The sequence below is a fragment of the Leptopilina heterotoma genome, unplaced genomic scaffold, assembly GCF_015476425.1.
Source record: "Leptopilina heterotoma isolate Lh14 unplaced genomic scaffold, ASM1547642v1 Lhet_4, whole genome shotgun sequence".
In the NCBI taxonomy this organism is placed as follows: Eukaryota; Metazoa; Arthropoda; class Insecta; order Hymenoptera; family Figitidae; genus Leptopilina; species Leptopilina heterotoma.
In genome coordinates, this window is record NW_025111063.1 from 122,726 (window position 1) to 147,023 (window position 24,298).

General features: G+C 22.1%; 1 protein-coding gene across 1 annotated transcript in view; it reads right to left on the bottom strand.

Annotated features, from left to right (window-relative positions):
• LOC122506238 (mediator of RNA polymerase II transcription subunit 15-like) overlaps positions 1–24,298 on the bottom strand; it is a 35,869-nt gene that overhangs the window by 11,371 nt on the left and 200 nt on the right. The gene's annotated exons all lie outside the window — the stretch shown is intronic.

Below are 24,298 nucleotides of genomic sequence, written 5' to 3' on the forward strand. Positions count from 1 at the left end.
ATTAATAATAATAATAAAAAAATTTATTATAATTGTACAATTGCAATCATAATAATTTATAAATAAAAAGGAAAAGCGATACCTATTCGTTAATTTTTTAAATAATAATAATTTTTTATTATTTAATAATCGGTCATTTTTGGGTCTTAAATAAAAAATTTTTTTCGTCCGCTTATGCAAGAAGTCAATTATTTAATGAATAGATTTTTTTCATAACTATCATTTCCCGAAATTGTTCTCAGCGTATATAAAAATTTCATAAATCGCTTTATTCTTTAATATATTCTGATGTTCTCAAGATTCCATTGAACTGATTGCGCGTCTTTCATTATATGAAATAATCTACTGTTTTCTTTTCTTTTTTTTGTAAAATTAATGTACTACTTCCTGAACACATATATATTGTGAACTCTTGTGTGTTGCAAGAGTGTCTCTTTGAATACATGTTTGAATGTTTAAAATTATGCATTATTTTGTCAGTGGTATTACAATATTTAGTTTTTGATCACAGAGATAATAACTTCTTTTTTTAGTAATTGAAAAATAAATTAAAAGTATTTAATGAATTTAGCTTGAGAAAAATTACTTTTAATAAATTTACCTTTGAAAAATTTAGTTTTAAAAAATTTACATTTGAAAAATTTAATTTTCACAAATTTTCCTTTGAAAAATTTAGTTTTCACAAATTTACCTTTGGAAAATTTAGTTCTAACAAATTTTCCTTTGGAAAATTTAGTTTTTACAAATTCGAGTACAAATTTACACTGAAAAAAATATTTATTTGATTTAAATGACGATAATTACTTGTCTATTGTCAAATAAATATTTTCAAAATAATATAAATAAAAGAGCGAAGAAAGAAAGTATAAAAATAAAAATGGAGATAAGAAATTCGATTTCAATGAAATTGAATATCTTTTAATAAAATATATATGTGCACATGAAAATCCAGTTGTATTGAGTAAAATAGATTGTGTCTCCGATATGCGGTCAATAATTTTTTTTTCTCTTTTCGAATACGTATTTTGTTTCTTATATTCAATTTTTTACCTTTATTTATTTTTTTTGTATATTAAAATAAATTTTTTAATCGCAAATGGAATTTATTCCTTTCCAATCAATATTTTTCTTTCAAACATTCTCCAACTTCTAAAAAAATATGTTTTCAATTTTAAAATTTAGAAAAAAACTTTCTTTTATTCATTTATTGACGTTTTAACGCAAAAAAAATTGCCAAAGGGATTCTAAAATTTTTGTGAAGGGAAATTTTCTCTTTTGTAAATAAATTGTTTAAATTTTGTAAATAAAACTTAATAAAATGTAAATTTTTTAAATTTTGATAATTTTACTTTAAATTTCTTTTCTGTAAATAAATTTTCTAAATTTTTTAAACAAAATTGTTTGTTTTATAAATTGCAATAACAACTATAAAATTTTTTTTGAATGAAAATTTACACTTTTGTAAATAAATTATTTAAATTTTATCAAAAAAAAGTTGTAAATGTTATTAATTTCCCTTTTTTGCAAATAAACATTATAAATTATTTCTTTTTTTTAAACTCGAAGAAAGAATAAAGAATTTATAATTATTTAAAGAAAGAAATTTCTTTAGAGAATTTTTCTATACTTATTGCTTTTTTATTTTAATCGCAAATATAAATTCTTTCTATATACATTAAAAAGCAAATTGTTCTAAGTACATAATTTTCAGTATGTATTTTTTTTTTTTTTTTGTTTATTGATATGGGAAAAAAAGATTTTTTTTCTAGACAAACATACATACTTTTGTTCATTTCTTAAAGAAACATAAGCATTTCTATTGAGTGGCCCCGAAGGAATGTTGTACAAATAAAGCGTTTATTTTATAATTGAATGAAACAAAAATTGTTCTCGGTGTGCGAGCGTTTAAAGTAATTGGCTTCGGTTACATCAAAACAGCGATGCACTTTCAATTGAACCGGAAGACTTTCACACAAATGGTGCATATGTATTAATTTTCATGAACGTGATCCGCGTGTGCGTCTATATGTCTCTCTCTCTCTCTCTCTCTCTCTCTCTCTCTCTCTCTCTCTCTCTCTCTCTCTCTCTCTCTCTCTCTCTCTCTCTCTCTCTCTCTCTCTCTCTCTCTCTCTCTCTCTCTCTCTCTCTCTCTCTCTCTCTCTCTCTCTCTCTCTCTCTCTCTCTCTCTCTCTCTCTCTCTCTCTCTCTCTCTCTCTCTCTCTCTCTCTCTCTCTGTCTTTCTTTTTCTCTTTCTCTTTTTTTGTCTTTCTATTTTTTTTTTCACTCTCTCTTTTTTTGCTTTTCTTTTTTCATTCTCTTTTCTTTTATCTCTTTTTTCCTCAATTTCTCTTTCTTTTTTTATTCTATCTCTTCTTTTCTCTTTTTCTTCTTTTTGCTCTTTCTCTTTTCTTTTCTCCGTTTTTCCTTTCCCCCCTCTCTCTCTCTTTTTCTGTTTTATATTTTTTCTCCCTTTCTTTATTGTTTTCTCTGTTTTAGTTTTTCTTCGTTTTTCCATCTCTCTCGCTCTCCTTTTTCTCTTTTTCCTGTTTTTTCTCGCTCTCTGTCTCTTTTTCTATTTTTTCCCTTTTGTTTCGCTTTCTTTTTTCTTTCCTTCTCTGTCTCTCTCTCTCTCTCATTCCCTCTTTCTCTTTTTCTATTTTTCTCTTTCATCTCTTTCTTTTTTTATTTTTTTCTGTTGTTCTTTGTTTTTTCTCTCTCTTTAGTTTTCTGTTTTTTCCCCTGAAAATTTTTCTCTCTCTTTTTCTCCTATTCTCTCTTCGTTTTTCTCTTTTTATTAGATTTTTCTCTCTCTCTATTAATTTTTCTCTTTTTTCTCTAAACATTTTTCTTTTTTTTTCTCTCTCTTTTTCTCCTTTTCTCCTTCTCTCTCTCTCTCTCTCTTCTCTCCATCTCCTTTTTCTTTTCTCTTTTCTACTCTCTCCCTCTTTTGTTATTAAAAAATTTTTATTTTCTCTTCCGAAATAGTAAAACTCTCTCTTTCTCTCTAAAAATCTGAAAAACAATAACAATAGAAAGAGAGAGCTCTCTTTCATTTTTTAAAAATATTTTTTCTCCCTTCCGCAATAATAAAATGATGTGACTCTCTCTTTCACTCTAAAAAAATGAAAAAAAAAATTGAGAGAGAGAGAGAGAGAGTTTGCCTATATTTTTGTGGTCTCATATAGCACACTGTCGCGTAATACCGATTGTGAGATCGTGGTTTAGATTTTCTCTCACCCTGACTATAGGCTTTGAATGAGCTTTAGGTACGCATGAGAATATTTTTCTTTGGCGACGAACTAGATACTATGCGGTCGTGACTCACGAAAGGTTACCATCCAGTCTGCACAACTAAATTGTACACGACACCATTGTACATAATATTACGTGTGTACATCGGTTACTTTTTACATCGCACATCTTACGCAATAATATAATATGTACACAAACTCTCCAAGTTATATTACAATTTATACCCATTAGAAAAGAAAAGAAAAGAAATTTCCTTCCACTTCAACTTTTTTTTTTTTTTTTTTCTATATAACATCCACAAGATGATCTTAACAATTATTTATTATCCTCATAATTATTTATGGTCAATTATTTATTCTCCTTCTTATTGTTTATTATTAAATGTTCATTATCCTCCTAATTGTTTATTATCACTTCTGTATTATTCTCCTTCTAATTTTTATCATTAAATTTTTATTTTCTTCCTAATTGTTTATTGATAATTATTTATTATCCTGCTAATTGTTTATTGTTAATTAATTATTTATTATTCCTCGTAATTGTTTATTGTCAATTATTTATTATTCTCCTAATTATTTATTATTAATTATTTATTATCCTCCTAATTGTTTACCACTAATTATTTATTACCTTCGAAATTGTTTATTGTCAATTATTTATTATTCTCCTAATTATTTATTATTAATTATTTATTATCCTCCTAATTATTTACCAGTAATTATTTATTACCTTCGAAATTGTTTATTGTCAATTATTTATTATTCTTCTAATTGTTTATTATTAATTACTTATTATCCTCCTAATTGTTTATTATTAATTATTTATAATTATTTATAATCCTCTATATTCAAAAATTTACACACGAAAATAATAAATAAACTTTTCATTTTTATTTAATTCGATTTTGATTTAATTTTATTTTCATTCACTTTCATTGAAAACAAATTTATTCGATTCAAATAAACGATTATTTATTTATTTATACTCACAGAGAAAATTTTATTCAAATGAAATATTATTTATTTGAGTTAAGTTCAAAATTTTTGCTCTTTGGTTCAAAATGTGTTTGAAAGAAATAAAATTTACCTAAACCAAATAAAATTTACTTGAACCGAATAAAATTTATTTGAAGAACAAAAAATTTGTCTTTGAACCAAACAAAATTTATTTGATGAACAAAAAATTTTTTTTTAACCAAATAAAATTTATTTGATGAACATAAAATTTTTCTTTGAACCAAATAAATTTTTTTTTTCGTTCTTTTTGTTTTTCTTTACTTTTACCTAACTTTATGCAAAAAATAAAAAAAATGTTCTTTTAAGAGTAACACTTTCCTTTTGTCCAACTAACTTAATAGAATAGTTACCTACTTATTGTTACTATATCGTAACTCTTATAACGTCCTCGCGGATACTTCCCAAGAGCAAAAATGAAAGTGCATACTTTCAATTCGAGTTCCCATCCAATCTAAAATTAAAGTTGAATAAATCAATTGCGGAAATAAAATATTGTATCGATGCAGAAGGTTTATATCCTTTTTTTATTATATATACCCTTAATTTCTTTGTTTCCATAAAGTTATATAGAATTTGTTGTTGAAACGAATAAAATCGCAAATGAAAAGTAAATTATTATTATTATTTATTTTGAAATCAATTTCAAACATTCGATATTAAATTTGAAACAAAGTAAATTCTAAAAATTTGTGATAAATTGCAATTTTTATTATCGTTATTTTTTTATCTGGCCGTATTTACAATTGTTTTATCATTTATTAATTATTCAATTATTATATTTAATTTATTATTTTATTATTAATAAATTATATTAAAATTTTATAATAATGTATCATAATATAATAGCAATAATAATAAATTAATTAATTAAGAAAATTATAAAAAAATAAATTTAATTAATTCATCAAATTTAATTAAATATTAAATCACGAAATTTCAAAAAAAAAAAAAAATTTCAAAAAGGAACCAAACTAAAATTAATACAAGAAATTTAAAATTATTTTTCGATAAATTCTCCTATTATTATTTTAACACACTTGAAAAAAATTAAATTAAAAGTGATTGAGTATTTTTTTTTTTTTGTTTGTGAAAAAGGAGAAAAAAAAGTTTAATTCCAGAAAGGTTATAAAATATACAATTCAATGGTATTTAAATTAGAGGCAAAGTGATTGAATACGCGTTGAGTAAATATTGTATTCCTTCTGCACCTATACATTATTTGAAACGCGAGGCGAAGAAAGTTTTTCCCAGCGGTAGATTACGAGCACGCTACACGGAAGGCAGTAAACATCGCGATAATTACGTCGATTACGCACTTCTAGGAGATTCCCTTGCCGTAAGAATTAAACATCTAACCTCGAACATAAAAGATTTGTGAGATTTCAAACCTCTTTTAGTTGTTTACGAATTACCATTTCTGTATGAAATAAATTTCCCCCGGGTATCTCTTTTCACAATATGAGAAAAAAAAATTATTTCTTCAAATTACATAAAAAAAATATAAATCAAAATCAAAATGGACAAATTAAATTTATAGTTAATCGTATTTAATTAATTAGTAATTTTTAATTATAATTAAATATTACTAATAATTAATTAAATATCTATGATTAAAATACAAATTTAATTTGTCCTTTTAAATAAGTCGATTAGACTTTATTATTTAATTATTGATTAAGAAATTTTTAGTTACTATTTAATAATATTTAGTTAACTCTGTTAAGAATTGGTAAAAATGTTTAATAATTTGTTGACTTTTTTTCTTTTTTAAATTAGTAATTTTTACTAATAAATAATCATTTCTACTAATTTATAAGTAAAAGTTACTAATTCAAAAACAAAAAAATCATTAGATATTTAAATTTACTGTTAAATATGTCAGTTACCATATTTTTGGCCCAAGAAAGTAGAAAAAAAATTAGTAAAATGTCAGGGAAAAAGTCAAAAAAAAAAAGTCAGGGAAAAGTCGGGAATTTTTTTTTAATATTGTTCCAAAGAATTTAATTATTTTTTAAAATTTGGATAAAATTTTTCCCAGGAATTCAATTATTTTAAATTCAATTTTAATAAAATTTCCTAAATTATGTCAATTATTTTCGAAAATTTTAATGAAATTCTATTCAAGAATTATATTATTTTGATCAATTATAAAACTTTCTGCAGGAATTCAATTATTTTCAGTATAATTTTAATTTTATTTCTCGCGAGAATTAAATTATTATTTATTTACAAAAATTATGATTTTTGTATTAGAATTTAAATATATTTAAATTAATTTTAAGAATTATTTGCAACAATTCAATCATTTTCATAAATATTAAATTCATCAAAAAAGTTCAATTATTTTCAATAAAATTTAAAAAAAAAATTTTTTTAAATGAATTCAATTATTTTTAATTCAATTTTTATAAAATTTTCTAAAAGAATTCAATTATTTTCAAAAATTTTAATAAAATTCTTAAATTATTTTCATAAATAATAAAATTCTTCGCTCGGGAATTTAATATATTTTCAAGTCAATTTTAAATTTCTTCGAAGTAATTCAATTATTTAAAAAAAATTGTAATTGTTTGCTAGAATTGAATTATTTCATATACTTTGAAACTATTTTCTAGCCCTAATTTTGACTAAAACTTTTTTATATTATTAGAACGATTTTTAGCCTTGAAAATATGATTTTCAGTCCTAATAAAATTGAATTAATTTATAATAATAAATTAACTAATTAAATTTACTCATTTTTAGTAGAATCCCAATGGGAAATGCCAGTGTAGTGCCGATGTTCACCACTGGCTTAGTACTCAGACGATTGTTCGGCGTATTCTAGCCGAGCCTCGACAATTAGTGCTGGCGCAGTACAGAATTTTTGTTCCGCCAAAGCTTGGACAAGCCACGGCGGCAAGTGCTGGCTGAGTATAGAAAATTTGTTCACAACGCTCTTTGCCAACATTGCTTTTTTGACATAAACTTGAAAAAAATTATAAAAAAAGTTTATAAATGTTTATAAATATAAATTTATTGAAAAAAATCAATATTTTACTTTTCAGTTGTTCATTTTTTATTCTTATTACATTTAATAATAACAATTTAACACAATTGTCTAATTTTGTAAATAATAAATTATTTAAACAAATTAAAATTATAAACAAAATTTAAACTTTAATCTCAATAATAATTTAGTTCCTATTAAAATACTATTATACTTCTTACTATGAATAAAAAAGTATTAAAAAATTACCACGTAATTTAAGAATTACGTAAAATGTTAAATGCAATAAATAAAGTAATTTAATTTAATTATTAAAAATTTAGTTTAACTTATTTTACTTCAATTTATTATTTCTAACGTATCCCTATTTTTTTCTCATCTTTGACTCAATAATTGTATGTCTGAATGATACTGAGATATTAATACTTTACTGTACACACGTGTCGTTAGCATAGTGGTTAGAGCGTTAGTCTGTTAGTCCGTAGGTCGTAGGTTCGATTCCCCTCGTCAGCAATTTTGTTTATTTTCATAGGTTTGCGATATTTCTAGATTCCAATCGTTAGGTACTAAAATATGAAAATCTAATGCACACTTACTGTAATTGTTTATTGTTTAATTTTTAAATGTTATAAACAATTTTTTTCTACTTCATTTACTATATTCATTGTTAGTCTCCTTCTTTAATACAATTTCTTTAAGAAGAGAAATATTTTATGAATAATAACTATTTATTAATATTATTTACCATTTTGTTGTTAAATTATTTATAATTATGAATTTACGATTAATTAATAACAATACGGCATTTATTGCGGCAATATTCTCAGCCAGCACTGGTCCAGTGCTGCGCCAGCGCTGTCTGGCAGCACTGACAGACAGTACTTCGGCAGCGCCGGACGGCGTTATCATCCCAGTGCCATGCCAGTGCTGGCTCTCAGCCTTGCCGCCAGTGCTGCCAGTGCTGGCGCAGTACTACGCCAGTTGTAAATTTCCCATTGTGAATGTTACTCTTTTGTTTAGTATCTAGTAATTAAATTTTTTTTACTAAAGTTTTTGTTAAAAATAACTTGAAATTAGTGAACATTTTTTTGAATGTGAATTGTTCAACTTTTACTAATTTTTTAGAGAGAAATTAATTCAATATTAATTAAAAATTGTAATCAATTAAAAATGTATGTATTAAACTTTTATTATAAATTAAAAGTTATTTTCCAACTAAAAAAAAATTTGTCCTTTCATTATTCTTTTCAAAATCAAATTATTATTTAAAATAAATCTTAATTAAATTTTTATTAAATTATTTAGTTACTTTTCTAACTTAATTATTATCATTCATTCAATTACTTTGATAATTTAATTACCTTATCAATTTAATTCAATTATTTGATTACTAAAATATTTTTAATTACTAATAGTGAATTATTAGTAAAGTAATTTAATTTAGTAAAGTAATTAAATTACTTTACTAGTTTAATTACGTTACTAATTTAATTACTTTATACTATTTAAAGTACATTACTAATTTAATTGTCTCATTAATTATAGTTACTTTATTTTATTTTAATTAAATTACTTTATTAATTCAATTACTTTACTAACTTATTATTAGTAATTTTTAATTTAACTTTCATTAAATTAATTTATTATTTAGTTACTTATTAATTTACTTATTTTACTTATTTTACTTATTTTACTTATTTTACTAATTTAATTACTTTGTTAATTCAATTAGTTTTTTAATTTAATAATTTTATTAATTTTAATTGCTGTACGATTTTAATTACCTTGTTAATTTAATTACGTGTTTACTTTATTTATTTATTTATTTATTTATTGACAATGTACAGTCTTTTCATTAATATTCCGTTATTTTAATACAATTCTAATTAAATTTAACAATGAAGTTGATTTAGTACATAGATTTTTAAATTCGTAAATAATTTTTTGTTAAATTCAATATTTAATTTTGAAACACGGATTAAATGAATAAATTCCATATTCAACGGTGGTGTTTAATCCGATAATAAAGAAAAAATGAAAATAATAAATGTCTTAATAGAGGAAGTATACATATATATAAGTGTATGAAAAATGATACATTCGTAACGCAACGCATTCCATTTGAAAAATTATACTTTTATTAACGTCCTTGAGACGATTATTTATTTATATGGAACATTTTTTTTTGTAATAGTTTCTGATTTGATTATTATATATTGCTCGTACTTTTTTTTGACAATTTCTTTTATATCCGCGATAATTGTTTAGTCCCATGGATAAAAAAGCAATTCTTTGACAAGATAATTTGCTATGCATGCACAATTCAAATTCAATTTAGATCGTTTTTTTTTCTGTATTATAATAAATGAGCTCGTTCTTACGTGGCGACGGACATTAGAATAATCGTGAAAGTATTTACGTATGCAGTATATATGTATATATATACAGAAAGCGTAAAGTACAAGTTTTTAATTCACGCTCAAATTAAATTCAGGAGAAAATACTTTTTTGTTTTTTTTTTGTGTGAATACATTTTGATTACATTCATTAAACTTTTTATATCGTTCAATTTTAATATATTCATTAGGTGAAATAATTTTCCTTTGGTATTTTTTTTCGAATGACTTTTTGTAATTTCTCTCGAGTAAAAGTTAAATGTTTTGCGAAAAATGTTTCTCAATTTAAATTAAGCACATCCTGGGTGTGTTTAAATTTTAAAATTTTGTAAATTTACTATAAAGTGTATTTACCATTAATAATATGTGTGTATATTATATATGATCAATTATAATTTATTCTGTCGTAAAATAAAGTAGATCATTAAATGAAACTGGACTGTAAAATATCACGCTACCACCCAAACGATTATATGAGTTTAACTCAATAATAATAATCTTTAAACAATTAACTCTTTTTACTAAGTTGTAATTATTTGTCACATAACTAACAGTTCTATTATATTCTTTAAACAATCAATAAACGTTAGTCCATTGTGATTTTTTTCCTGTTTAATTTATTGATCTTCTTTTTTTTTAATAATTTCCATCTTTAGTTCTTTGTGACTTTTTTCATTCAATATATTTTCATATATTTAATAATTATCCATTTAATTAATATTTTAATAATTTTTAAACAATGAATTATTTTGAACTATGAATGTTTTGTTCGGTTACTTTTAAAAAATGTTAATAAAATTTATTTGAATAAAAAGACTTTTAGTCTTTTGTAATTTTGTTTTTCGTTTAATTTATTTCGGGCCTGGGATCGACTTTAAAACGTAAAAAAAAATTCGTTTTAGTCGATTTAAAGTTATTTTCAAAATATTCTAATAAAATTCTTTAAAATGAATCTAAAATTTATTCCTTGTAAGTTTAGAAAATTATTTTATTCATGACATTTACAAATATTTGATATTTTTTCAATTAATTACTAATTACTTTTGAAATTTAATTATTTTTAATTATTAATTATTTTTTAATTATTTTTTAATTATTTTTTTAATTAATTTATTAATTAATTATTTTAAGTAATAATTATAATTAATTAATTATTTTTTTAAAATAATTTTTGAGAAATTTCTTTGAGAATTTAATTATTAGAAAACAAAGAAAGGTCACTTGAAATACTTCTAAAATACAATTTTACAAAATTTCGATAATTGAAAAACTTTTCTATTATAATTTTCCAAAATTCGACTAAATTCAAAAAATTTTAACTAAAATATTTTTAATAACTAAGTTATTTACATTTTTTAATTAAAATTATTCAAAATTGAAATATTTTAATATTTTAATTTGAAACGAAATTTAATTTGAAATTAAAAATATTTTTATTTTCATTTAAAAAAATTTCGCCTATCACTTCACTATATAATATTCAATTATTTTCTGGAATTTTGAATTAAAATTCTTCTCTAAATAAATTATTTTTAATAATTTTCTATAAATGTTCTTTGAAAATTCAATAATTCAAGAAAAAAGATATGGTTTATTTAGAATACAATTTTAAATTTAATTGTTTTCAATTCTATTTCACGATATTTTGATTAGTAGAAATTTTTTCAATTAATTTCATATTCAAAAATTCAATTAATTTCAAAATGAAAAAAATTCAATTAAAATTTTTCGAAAAACTGAATAGATCAGAAATTTTAATTGTTTCTATAAATAACAATCAACTAATAACTTTTTCGAAAAGTCAATTATTTTTCAACATTTTAATTAAAAATTTAATTGTAAATAATTTTAATTGAAAATAATTCACGAAAAACTTTCTGATAATTATTATGAAAATAAATATTTTCATAATAATTATCAGAAAGTTCTTCTTCAATTTAATTATTTAAATACAAAAATTCTATTTTTTTTTAAAATTATATCTCACGGTGTTTTTTGTTACACTTTTAAGGTAAAAAAAAATTCAGGGACAATTTAAGATTTGTTATTTCTTTATTTAATAATTGTTATATTATTATAATAGTTTTTAAATAATGAATAAATTTTAGTCCTTTGTAACTTTTTTTCGTTCAATTTATTGTTGTATTTAATTTATTATGAATTCAATTATATTCTTTGAATAATTTTTAAACAATAAATAAATTTTAGTCCTTTGTACTTTTTTCAAATGTATTTTTATATTTAATTATTATTTAATTATATTATTTTAATAGGTTTTAAACGACAGAATAAATTTTGTTTCTTTGTGATTTTTTTCTTTTATAATTTATTGATTTTAAATTTATTAGGTATTTTAATAATTTGAAAATTTATCATTTTACCAGTGTACAGTTAATGGGACGATTAAGGCATATCTTGTTTTTATATCAATTCAAATATACACTTTGATTTAGTCACTGATTAAATAAAATACAGATCATAAATTTTATTTCCATAGCTTTCTAGATCATTTCGGAATATTCTCTGCAATTTCACTTTATTTTATTCAACATTTTCCCTGTCGATTTATTTCCCACTAATTTTTATATACTAATTTCTCCACTTTTAAGTATAATGACATAAAGAAAAATTTCATAAATTTAAAGCAATGACATAAAAAATTTTTTTTTCTGAATTAAAGTCAATTAACTTAAGTAACTTTTTTTTATGTTTATCATCAATAAGTTTAGATAATAATTTTGTTTGCATTTTTTAACTATTTTTTTTTTTATTTTTATTGTTGATCATTACGTTGATGTCACTCTTAATTTGAAGTGAGAGGTAAAAAAGAAAAATTGTCCGCATCAGAAATTTTAATTAACTATTTTGTCGGGAGAAACGTGATAGCATGCAATATAATGAAAACGTAAAGGAAAAACGTCCCATTTCTTTATTAGTTTATATATATGTATATATAGCTAAATGAAGAGACCAGGTATGGGAAACAATTATTTGTCTACTCTTCACATCCTGTGTGTAAAATTTTCAACAGGAAATATTAAAGTCCATATCTAAGAATGTAATACCCGTAGAAGCGCATTTCTATTCCTCTATAGGTATTATATATTAGATTAGACGCACATAATGACATTTATTTCATAATATAAAAATATAATCGTAAAACTTCTATTTTCTAAACTGCGAAACTACCCATTGAGGAATTAGAAATCTTTAATTTAATTAAAAAAAATTTGATATTTATCAGCGAGTTGCATGCATTTATTTCTAATTAAGGAATTTAAACAATTGTTTCTGGAAGTCGTTAGGTATATATATATATATAATACCGAAAATGAATTTTCTTTTTTAATTTTTTCGAAATCTGTATGACAAATTTTACAAAAATTCAATGATTTTCAAAACAATTTTTATTGAATTCCTCGGATGAATTAAAATATTGAAACTGCGAAAAAGAAGAGTTCAGTTTCATTTTATTATTTTATTTTATTATTTTATTATTTATAAAATTGACTTAAATTGACTTAATTTATAATAATAAAATAATAAAATAATAATAATAATAATAATAATAAAAATGTAATAGTTTCCACCGCAAAATAATGTGTTTTAATTTTAAAAAATGATAGGCGACTTATTTATATTCAGATCTTGAGTGGAAAAACCGATGAGTCACACAAAAGTTACTTCTGAATAGATAGAGTCCTACGCATGACGGGCGAAAATTTTTTAAGTAAAAATAGTTGAGTCAGTGTGGTGAAATTTACTAAGAGAAAAAAAATTGTATACGAGTGATAATAATCTTCTTAGGGTCAAAAAAAGTTGTATATCAGTAGAAAAATTTGTATCAGTCAGACAAAAAGCATTTTATAATTTACACTTATCAATTGCTAGATTTAAGTAGAAAAAGATAATTTTGCCAGACACAAAGTCGGTTAATGTAAAAAGCACTATTTTACAGTCTAAAGTCAATTTACAGTAGAAAAAGCTGTATTAGTCAGCCAAAAGTGAAAATAATAGTCGACGTTGATTTTCAGTAGAAAAAGTTGTTTTAGTCAGACATAAAGTCAATTTAGGTTTAAAAAACTATTTCTTAATTGTCCAGTGGGAGTTTATAGTAGAAAAAGTTGTATTAGTCAGACAAAAGTAAAAAGAAGTCCAGTATCAGTTTACAGTAGAAAAAGCTGTATTAGTCAGACAAAAATTAAAAATTCGCTTAAAAATGTCCGAGGTTAATTTTAAGTAGAAAAAGACATTTTTGTCAGACACAAAGACGGTTAATGTAAAAAATACTGTTTTCCAATCCAACGTCAGTTTATGCAGTAGAAAAAACTGTATTAGACAGACAAAAGTCAAAAAAATATATTTGACTTTAATTTTCAGTAGAAAGGCCTGTTTTAGTCAGACAATAGTAAAAAAAAATATTCGACTTTAATTTTCAGTAGAAAGATCTGTTTTAGTCAGACAATAGTAAAAAAAAATATTCGACTTTAATTTACAGTAGAAAGAGCTGTTTTAGTCAGACAATTGTAAAAAAAAATATTGGTCTTTAATTTACAGTAGAAAGAGCTGTATTAGTCAGACAAAAGAAAAAGAAACTGAAAAAGCCTGAGGTTAGTTTTCAGTAGAAAAAGATATTTTTGTCAGTCACAGAAGTCGGTTAATGTAAAAAACACTATTTTATAGTCCACAGTGTCTTTACGGTAGAAAAAGCTGTATTAGTCAGACACGACACGAGAAATCACAATTTTATATACAGACGTTAATTTTCAGTAGTAAAAGTTTTTTTAGACGGACGTAAAGTAATTTTAAATAACAAAATCCTTTTTTCAGTAGAAAAAGATATTTTTATCAGACATAAAGTCGGTTAATGTAAAAAACACTATTTTACAGTCCAAAAGTCAGTATTTAGAGTGACAAATTTTAGACATTAATTTTAAGTAGAAAAAGCTGTTTTATTCAGACGAAAGTAAAAAAAAAGTTCGACATTCATTTTCAGTAGTAAAAGTTTTTTTTTGTCAGACACATAATCGATTATCGTTAAAAAAACATTATTTTACAAGGCAAATTTAATTTAGAGTAGAAAAAGCTGCATCAGTCAGACAAAAGTGAAAATAATGTTCGCCGTTAATTTTCAGTAGAAAAAGCTGTTTTAGTCAGACAAAATCTTATTTCAAAGCTCTTCAGTATTAATCTGCTTGTTTTAAGAAGAAAAAGCTTTATTATTTAAACTTAAAAATCTATTAAAAGAAGAAAAGACTCTTTTATAGTCAGACATTAATTTTCAGTAGAAAAAGACGGTTTAGTCAGACAAAAATGTATTTTTAAGTTTTTCAATATTAATGTTTATGTTTAAATAAAAAAAGATTTATCAGTCAGACATAAATTTGGTTAACAGTAGAAAAAACTATTTTATTGTCAGACGTTGGTTTTATGAAAGTAGAAAAATTCTCATCAGTCGGACAAATAACGTAAAAAAATAAATCTTTGAAATTTTCGATATCTACTTTTAGAAACAAAAAATTTTTTTTATTAGTAGAAAAAGACCCATATTAGTCAGACAAAAGTTCCCTTTAAAGCTTTTCATTTTGAGTCCACAATATGACATTTTCGATATCTATTTTTAGAAAAAAAAATTTTTTTCTATTAGTAGAAAAAGACTTAATTAGTCAGACAAAAGTTTTCTTTAAAGCCTTTCATTTTGAGAGCACAATATGAGTTTTTTCTCAAACACAAAAGGAGTTAATGTTTATTTTTGACAAAAAAAATCAAATGTTCTACTTTAGAAAAAAAATTGTCCACACATGTCAGTCGTTAGTCTTGAGTAGAAAAAACTTCATCAGTCAGACAAAACACTAATATAATAAAATTTCAAACAAATCAGTATATTCAAAGTAGATAAAGTTATCTTAGACCTAGAAAAAATTTTCTTTTGCTCTCAAAAAAATTTTATATAATTTTTTTCCTGATATCAAATTGAGACAAAAAAGAAATCAAAAGTTGACAACTTTTAATTCATTTTTTGTCTTAATTTGACATCCTGAGAAAAACTATATGTTTCTATCAAAATTGACGTTTTTGTGATTCAAAGAAAAATTATTTATCAAATTTCCATCTTTTTTCGTTCTTGACAAAAAATAACAAAAAATATAAAAACTTTCAGTGTTAACTTAAAAGTATCAAATTGCAACGAATTGATACAAAAAATGTGGATCAAATCAAAAATTGATCCAATTTTTTGACATCAATTTGATTCAGTTTAGTATCAATTTGATACTTTCAAGAAAACTGTGATTTTTTTTTTTTTTGTTGGTTGCGAATTGCGATAGATTAATTTGAGAATCTTAGAAAAACTTAAAAAGTTTTAAAGTATTTAATGATTTAATATTTAAACTTTGTATATTCAACGATATAATGAAATTTGGCGATTTTTCTCATGCAATATATGAAAATTATGTTATAAGAATTTAATGTTAATTAAAATTGAATTTAACAAATATATTTCATCATCACAAGGTTGTTCGCAATTGTATATAAATATATGTATATTTGAGTTTGAGAACATACACAACACACCAAGTCAAATTTCGGTCTGAGGAGGTGGATAAATTACTTTAGAGTCCTTGTCAGAGATATAATCTAATGATATATCCATGCAGGATACACGAGTCGGTCGAGCATTGGTGCACACGGCCTACGTGGCTATGTGCTAGTTTTCACTTTCAGCTGGGGAGCTAGCCTGGGCCTGGCCCTTTTGCCAACTTCATCGCCATTATAACCAGCAGTGTTAGAACTAGTGAAAGGTGACTTGGAAGTATTTTATTTCCCAATCGACCATTCGAACGTATGAGATTTTGCGCGACCGCCCTTGTTCTCGATTCGGTTTCCTTTTTTCTACAAAAAATTTGAAAAAAAAAAAAAATAAATAAACTCCTCCAAAGAACGGAAGTCCCGAGACATTGTCAAAATGATATTTATTTATATATTATATTTCCAAGAATTCTCCTCTATTTATTATTTTCATTTTTTAATTTTAATTTCTGAATTTTAATTTTTAAATTTCTTCATTTTGTCACTATATTTTTTTAGTTAATTTTTCTATTGTATTTTGATATTTTATTTTGATATTTTATTCTTTGTTTTATTTCTTTTTTAATGAATTTTACATAAACGACACGCGGTATTCAATTTATTACTATTATTATGCTAATTACAACATTTTTTTACTTCCAAATATCAACTTTAATTTTTGCGAATAATTTCAAATTGGAAACTGGAAAAAATCCGTTTATTAAATAAATAACAAATTAATTATATTATTACTTAATGTTTTCAAGAATTTTAATAAAGTTCTTCGTAAAAATACAATTATTTTTAAAAATTTTTTAATTTTTAAATAATAAAATTCTTATATAAAGAATTTTATTATTTTATTTAATTAAATTTTTGTATGAATTTGAATTAAATTTCTCACAATAAGAATTAAATTATTTTCAATAATTCTGATAAAATTCTCATAAAGATTTGAATTATTTTCAAAATAATTTTAAATTCTGTGAAACAATTCAATTATTTTAAAAAAGTTTAAAAGAACACTCTTCGATATAAATTACTTATTATTATAAATAAAAAAATTCTTCTCAGAAATTCAATTATTTTCAAAAAAAAAACTTAATAAAATTGGTCAAAAGCATTTAATTATTTTGAATAAAATTTTAATCAAATTTTCTGAAAGAATTCAATTATTTAAAAAAAAAATTTAAAAGAATTCTTCGATAGAAATTAAATGATATTTTTTCGATAAAATTTCTCAACGAGAATTCAATTATTTTCAAAAGAGATTTAAACTCTTTGAAACAATTCAATTATTTTTAAGAAGCTTGAAAGAATTCTTCGATAGAAATTAATTATTTTCGTAAATAATACAATTCTTCTCAGAAATTCAATTATTTTCAAAAAAAAATTTTAATTCCGAGCGGAACAATTCAATTTTTAAAAAAAATATAGAATTCTTCGATAGAAATTAATTATTTTCAGAAATAATAAAATTTTTTTCAGAAATTCAATTATTTCGATAAAATTCTGAAAAAGAATTCATTTATTTTCAAAAAAAAATTTCTAATTCCGTGCTGAACAATTCAATTATTTTAAAAAAATATAAAAAAATTCTTCGATGGAAATTAATTATTTTCAGAAATTCAATTATTTTCAATAAAATTTTCTCAATGAATTCAATTATTAAAAAAAAATTTGTAAATATTTTATAATAGAATCAAATTATTTTCAAAACAATTGTAATTTCTTTGAAACAATAACTATTTGAAAAAAGTTTAAATGAATTTTTCGATAGAAATTAAATTAAATTTTTTCGATAATATTTCTCAATAAAAATTCAATTATTTTCAAAAGAATTTCAAACTCTTTGAAACAATTCAATTATTTTCAAAAAGTTTAAAAGAACACTCTTCGATAGAAATTAATTATTATTATAAATAAAAAAATTCTTCTCAGAAATTTAATTATTTTCAAAATGTTTGTAAATATTTTATACTAAAATCAAATTATTTTCATAAATAATAAAATTATTAGCAGGAAATCAATTATTTTCAAAAAATTTGATAAAATTCTCTATGAAAATTCAATTATTTTAAAATCAGTTTTAAAATTCTTCGAAACAATTCAATTATGTATTTTAAAAAAATTTTATACAATTCTTTGCTAGCATTGAATTATTTTCATATAAAGAATAACATTTTTCTCTGAAATCTAGTATTTTCAAAATAAATTTTTAATTTCTTCAAAGAAATTCTTAAAAAAGTTTAATTGAAAAAATTTAATTCTTCTCTGGAATTGAATTATTTTCATTAATAATAAAATTACTTTCAGGAATTCAATTATTATTTTCAAATCAATTTTAAATTTCTTCAAACAAATTCAATTGTTTAAAAAAAGTTTAAGAAAAAAAAATTTAATTCTTCTCTAGAATTGAATTATTTTCATAAAAAAGTCGTTCGCAAAAATTCAATTATTTAAAAAAACTTTAATAAAAAATGTAATACTTTGCTATAATTAAATTAAATTTAAAATTAATTAATTAATTAAATTAATTTTAAAATTAAATTAAATTAAATTTTCATAAATAATAAAATCCTTCTGAAGAATTCAATTATTTTAAATAAAATTTTAATAAATTAATCTAATAGTATTTGTCATTGTTAAATTTTTAAAATATTTTTCTCGCAATTCTTTTTTATATCTATAAAATTTTGCAATTCTGTAGCTTGTAATTTTCAGATTTTGATAAGATACATTTAATTTCTATTTAAATTATATCTTTCATCAATAAACAGAAGATCAGTGATGTAAATTTTATTACATCTCACTTTCTATTATAGTTTCAAGACAATTGTTTTTATCCCACATGCACAAAAACGGCGCTTTCTGATAGCAGCCGACAGGGAGGAAAGTCATTCATTTCTTCGACCGTATGAAAATGGCGGCCGTGTTCTCCCAAGGGCAAGAAAATTAGCTGTTCACATGCATTTTTCTTGCCCAAGGGAGAAATCGGCCGCCATTTTCATACAAATCGAACAAGTGAATGACTTTTACTCCCTGTCGTCTGCTATCTGAAATCGCCGCTTTTGTGCATTAGGAATAAAAAATATCGTAAGTAACACGAGAATAAAGGCAGCCAATTTCTTTACGATGATTTTTGTGACACTCGTTCCGGTCTCGGGGCGCCTACGGCGCCCTCGACCTCCACTCGTGTCACAAAAATCACCGTAAAGAAATGGCTGCCTTTCTCCTCTTGTTGCTTAATATACTATTCCGATTACAAAAACAAATGCTGTCTACTTCGAATAATCACAATTCTAATTCCACGCTTTTAGTTTATAAGTTTTCATGTTTATTCCTTTGCAATAATTTATTCATTTACAAAAAAAGAATATTTAATTATTACTGAATATTACTGCAATATTTTAATAAATAAAATAAATTTAATAAATATCTAATATTTGTTTTATTAAAGTTCTTTTACCTCTCGATATATTAAACAATAAATAAAATATAAAAAAAATAAATAAAAATAATAAATAATTTTAAAATTGAAATTAAAATAAACGCAAATTTTAAAAGTCTGCAAAAAAAAATTTCCAGGCAGAAAATAAATAAAAACAAGTAAATAAAGAATGAAATAAAACAAAGAAAAGAGAAATATAAAAAATAGAAATAAAATAAAGAAAATAAATAAATAACTTTAAAATTGAAATTAAAATAAACGCAAATTTTAAAAGTTTGCAAAAAAAGAATTTCTAGGCAGAAAATATATTCCGTTTCGTTCAATTTTTGATGAAATAAGCTTGAAAATATATAATAAGACAATTAATTCTTTTGCAAGTGCATAATAAAATACGTCCATAAATTTATTTTTATTGTGACATGTATTATATCTATAGTGAAAGGATGAACGAGTACCTAAATCAAGGGAAACTAGGAAGTTGATGCTTCAACATATAATTATCAAAGAAAACTTGCACTTAATTAATTAGCATTAGCATTCTAACTTCTTTACCAATTGCATAGCAAAAAAAAATTTCCAAAAAAAATTCAAAAGCAAAATTTATTTATGATTATGATTATTTATTTATTTGATTATTATTTATTTGACTCCAATGAATATTATTTGATTCAATTAAATATTTAATTGATAATAGTCAATTAATCGGTTATTTGAATCAAATACATTTTTTTCCATTGTATAATTTTTATTAAAAAGTGTATTTATTAAAAAAAATAATAATAATAATAATAATAATAATAATACGATAATAGTAATAATAATAATTAAAATTAAAATTAAAATAAAATGAAAAATAATAATACCTAATATTAGTTATTATTATTGTCGTAAAGAAATATTTTTTAGAAAAGAAAATTTCAAGAAAAAACTGCGTTATTAATATATATGATTATAGAAAACATTAAGAAATAAAAATGAAACTGTTATTTATTAATTGCGAGGAAATAAAAATTCCTTGCGAATTTGTTTTCAGTCGCAAGATAACAAAACATGGTTCCTACTATTTTTCCTTCACATAGCGATACAATGGATAATGCAAATTAGGTCCGACTAATTCGATACAGTCAGGAAGTATAACCGCGAGCTCGATTATCGAGAATACACGTCTATATATAAGCGTTTCTATATATTTCATAACAGATACGTTTGTATTTATATATTTATTTATATTATAATTTTTTTTTAAATTTTTTTATAATTTTCATTCTAATTATACATATAAAAATTCATTTATACCTAAATAATTTTTTATAATCTTTTTAATTTAATTTATAAATACGTATACAAATATACCAATATATATTTATACATATCGAGACCAGGTGATCTGCTCGACTCTCAAAGACTGATCACCGTGAAATGGCATTTCTCCGGAAACTTCCGGCTTTTTAATGTTTCACTTTTAATTTATTTCTATATGCAAATTTATAGCAAAGAATTTTACAATTTATATTTCAGAAAAAAAACTATATATATAATTACAATATATATGCATAAGAAAAAAAATCTTTTTTTTTGTTTCATTTCTTTTTAGAAAAAAAAAAAGAATTTCATCGCCAACAGACAAATATTATACCGTTCTTTGGAAGAGAAAGTACTTTAGTGGTATAGACAGAATATAATGAATAAAGGTAACCGGTCACGTGTGTAATATGTGTGTAAGATGAAAATAACAGTTGAACTAAAAGAGGAGAAAAAAAGTCATATCCTGATATTACAAAATTATGACAATTGTATCGAATTTTTTTCTCCTATTAATAATTCGAAAAATGGTGGAATTTTTTTTCTTTTTAATTTAATTTAATTTAATTTTTTTAATTAAAAATATATTGAAATTTTAATAATGTAAATGAATTTATTTATAGTCATAACGTAATGATATATTTACATTTTGAAATTAAATATTAAAAAAATACATTTTTCTCTTTAATCGTTAAAATAAATGTAAATTTAAATTTTATATTTAAAATAGTTGTAAATATAAATAACGTAAATAAATTTACACTATTTTTTTCTTTTTAATTGTAAAAAATTGTGACAATAATATGAATAAAAAATAAATGTAAGTGTAAATAATAAAATAATTCAATTAATTATGTAAAAAAGTGTCTTAATTTAAAACTAAAAATGACATTAAAATAATACACTTTTTTAACATTATTATCATTATTATTATTTTCTTTATATTTATTTATATTTCTATTTTTACTTTTTTATATTTATTTTTATTTTTACATTTTTATTTTTACTTTTTTATTTTTATTTTTATTTTTATTTTTATTTTTATTTTTATTTTTATTTTTTTATTTATTTATTTTTTATTTTTACTTTAAACATAAAAAGATCGTTAAATTTTAAAGAATGAAAAATTGATTAATTCTCTATAGTGTATTAAAAAAAAATCTGTCAAAAAAGAAAACAAAATCTGGCTTCGAAAAAAAAAATTTTTCAAACTGTTTAGTTTGTTTACTGCACACGAAATAGTATAAATATATCCCCGACATTTAGTTTTACGAAAGCGAGAGTTTGAAGTTTATTTAAAAGTGAACAAGTTTCTAATATAAATGCAACTCGCACAACACTTATCTGTCGTCTCCTTGCTCATGGAAAGTAGTTTTTCCTGTATCTAATTTAAAATCGAACTTCATTAAAATAAGTCAAACTGTTTTGCGAAGGGGGAAAAATATTGTAAACGCGATTAATTTGTCCATATTGGATAATATTTCAAATATATATTGTACAATTAAAACTTGCTTCCAAATTTGTACAGAGATTAGTATATATATTCATTCATTTCGTATATATATATATAGAGTATGGAGTGTATTATTTAAGAAGAAAGAAAAGTAGTGATAAATAAAAACATTAATTTATTTTAATATAATCAATGTTGTAATGCAAGTGTACTTAATGTATATAAACAAATATATAAATTTCTAAAGTAAATAATTTTTTTTCTCCTTCTGTGGCAATGGTAATTAGTGTGAAAAAAAAATTTTTTTTCAGAGAAGTCTGATTATTGGTTCAAGTTAGATCGGAGTCTCTGTATTCGATTTATTTATTTTTTCGATTTTGATTTTTTTACCTAGTTCATAAACATTATTTTTGTCCCTTTTTTTTATTTATTTAAATTTTTTTTCGTCGTTGATATTTATTTATCTAATTTTTTACTAATACTTTTTTAAAATAAGTTTTTTATTTTTTATTATTCTATTCATTTTCTTTTTATTATTTTATTTATTTTCTTATTAATTTTTTTATTTTGTTTTTATTATTTTATTTTATTCATTTATTTATTTAATTTTATTAATTTAGTTATTTAATTTTATTAATTTAGTTATTTAATTTTATATTTGTTTATCATTTTATTTTTTATTACCAACTTCATTATTATATTTATTTTATTTTTTATTTATTCACTATTTACGCGTTGTATTTTTTTTAAATATTCAATATCAGAGAAAATAATGTTCGAAATTTAGAAATTTGGAAATTATTTCAACAATAGTAAAGTTTTACACTTTGCAGTGTAAATCAAAATAATTAATTTACTTTTTTAACTGAATTAACGATTTTTTATGTAACTTTCAATTATTTTATTATTATTTTAATTATTCGTTACTTAATTATTCGTTATCGTTACTTTCCTACTCTTCTATTTCAATTATAGTTTGTTTGTAAAAATTAAAATTTTTAAATGAATCAAAATTAGTAAAAATTTCAATCAAATTACACAGAAAATTTAAATACATTCTATTTCTTTTGTTTCACTTTTGTTATTTTATTATAAAAATTAAAATTTTTAAATTAGTAAAAATTAGTAAAAATTAAAATGTTTAAATTAATAGAAATGAAAATGTTAAAATTAATAAAAGTTAAAATGTTTAAATTAATAAAAATTAAAATGTTTAAATTAATAAAAGTTGAAATGTTTAAATTAATAAAAATTAAAATGATTAAATTAATAAAAGTTGAAATGTTTAAATTAATAAAAATTTGAATGTTGAAATTAATAAGAATTAAGCAAAGAAAATTTATATTTAAAAATTTTTTTATAAGGAAATTTTTATTTTTATTTAATTTAATATAATTTTTTAATTATTTCATTCAAAGTTTAATTTTCAATTTCGATGTTTTTATTGGTGAATTTTTTCCTTCCCCGAGGCGCGTATGTGTCAAGTAATCAAAATGTAAAAAGTGCAAGCGAAAATAGTTGGAATCGCTAATTAACATAACTTTCCAGCGTCAATCAGTTTATCAACGCCAATAAACTAATGGTACTTGATTTTCACTTGTCACTACATGACTTCACTTCACTTTCCCTCTTCTCAAACCCTTCTTCCGAATGTTGCAAAAAAAAATAAGGATTTTTCCATATTTCTTTTTCAAAACACTATTTTTTTCTCGACCGTAAAATTTCCCAACTTTTCGGTCATTTTAAATATATCCTTGTGTCGACTCTTTCTAATCACTATTTCAATTATATTTTAATTAAATCACTAAATTTCTTTATTTCACTATTAAATCTCGTTGATATCACGTGTTAACACTTTTAAGAGGTTTCGTT